The sequence below is a fragment of the Falco punctatus genome (assembly GCF_963210335.1).
Source record: "Falco punctatus genome assembly, chromosome: 3".
Classification (NCBI taxonomy): Eukaryota; Metazoa; Chordata; class Aves; order Falconiformes; family Falconidae; genus Falco; species Falco punctatus.
In genome coordinates, this window is record NC_137582.1 from 52,739,443 (window position 1) to 52,741,652 (window position 2,210).

A 2,210-nucleotide genomic window follows, 5' to 3' on the forward strand; every position below is an offset into this window, starting at 1 on the left:
ATCTTCCAGAAGACAAGCCTGGGATTTGAAGCGTTGCAGTAAGAGGTCCTCTTGCAATTGTGGCTGTGCTAGCTCAGGAGGTTACTGCTCCCCTGTGCTCTTCACTGCTCTGTCAAGGGTTAGCTAAGCTGCTAATGGGCTGGCAAAACCCCCTGCTATTTAAAGTGATTAACTGATTATCTCCTTCCCTGAAATGAAGTAGGAAGCCAGGCTGGTAGATCTGAGCAGGTTCAGGATGGGTAACATGTGGCAGTAACCTCTTCAACAGTGCAAGTACAGCCAGAAGAAGACATAGAACTATACCTTAAGTGGGAAATAGCCTGCAGAACACTTCTTGTGTCTTTTGTGTCAGTTAGGACTACAGCACAGCTGTATAGCCAGCTTCAGATGTGCCCTATCCATGCTGTGACAGTACATTAAAAGGAAGAATTACAGAAGCCTGAGTGCAGATGCTACACAACCACCTTGTGTTACTCATTGAGTGAGAGGCCGCATGGCCTTTGGCCTCAGCATGTGAAAGGCTGGCAGAAATGGGCTTCCCAGCCTTTTCTATCTTCTCGTATGACTTCAGCAAAGCATGTCCTTGTGCCTCAACTTCTCAATCTGTAAAAGGGAAGCAGTTTTTAATCGTCAAATAAGGCTGCTGTGAAGTTAAATTAATTACTGCAGGTAAAGAGGGTTACGTCCTTCAAAGGCAGGTGTTAAACAAAAGCAAAGATTTATTACTAAAGGAACAAGATAGGTCCATTTGAACTTTGTTCAGGAGACCACAGTATTTATTGATTAGTAGCTTTTGGCAGGGGGAGAAATTGCGCAGACGACCTCAGGGAAGAAAACTACAGGAAGGTGTGTGTGAAGGCATTCATGCTTTTGCTAAGGTTATTGTAAATCTTGATCCTTTAATAAAGCTGTGACCTTGGAGTTGACAACTAGCATGCCATGGAGCAATATATAGCATGGCACCAGCCTTGTAAATCTTATGTAGCTTTTGCCATTGACATAGACAACATGTAAAGAGAAATCAGGCAAGCTAAAGTTTATGAAACACATTTATTTGAAGAAAAGCATTTTGAATCAGACTTTTTAGATTAAATTAAACTGATGACCATGCCAACTTTTTATTCCTCATAATAAAATGTGTTTGTGAAATGAAATCTCAACAGTGAAAACTTGTAGAACTGCTTATAAAATTTTGACTTTGCAGGGGGCAACTCCACCGAAGAGGTACATTTTAGATCATGTTTGCATAGCTGTCATACAACTATTATTTTGGTTGCTTTCTTGACAATGCTGTTGCTGCTACTGCAAGAACAGCACATTTCCCTGCCAACATGAAAAGAGCAGGGATATGTTCTGTGGGAGCAGTCAAAGATGGATATGAGCAGAAGGGGAAAGAGGAAGCTGTGTAACTGCAGGGGGATCAGAAGGTGTCACATGCAAGGGAAAGGACATCTTTTGCTCTTGCCAGGTGTATCTCTACTGACAAAGAACGCTTGAAACCACAGACAAAACTAAGGACAGCACTCCTATGGTGGTTGCTTATTTGATACATCTGAAAAGTTCTCTATACATTATTTAGATGTGCAGAAAGCCATAAATCCAGTAACTTTTTCCCTATATCTTTGGCTGCTTTGCTTTGGCAGACCAGATTTTTTTTTTTTTTTTGTTTGATTGGTTTGTTTTGTTAATCAAATGTTCCCACAAATTCCACCCCTTGGAGCAGCATTGTCCATCTTTCTGACTGAGGAGTTCTCACTTCCAAGGACAGTTCTCAAGGAGAAAGGAAACACGTTGCCCAGGCACATGGAACATTGAATCTTTCTCCTCCCCAAAACCAGCTGCTTTCTGATTCCAAGAAAAACTAGTGAAGACCCAAAGTCTCTTGGGAGTTTCCTTGTTAACATGTTACCATGTGATTAAAGCTACTTTAATCACTGTACATTGCATGAACATGAATTTTGTTACAGATCAACTGCATCTTGGAAAGATACTATGTTATACTGTACATGAAAAAACTACATATTTTTCAAAGTTTATAGTAAGTATACATGTTAGTTAAACTGTCAATCTCTTGAACAGGTTTCTATTTTTTTATTGTAAACTATCGTAATCTCTTGCTATCATTTCTAGATTATGAGTCTCATTTTGTACCGTAAATGGAAACTTACATGTGGTCCTTGACAGTAGGTAGTATGCCCAATACTGCTGGG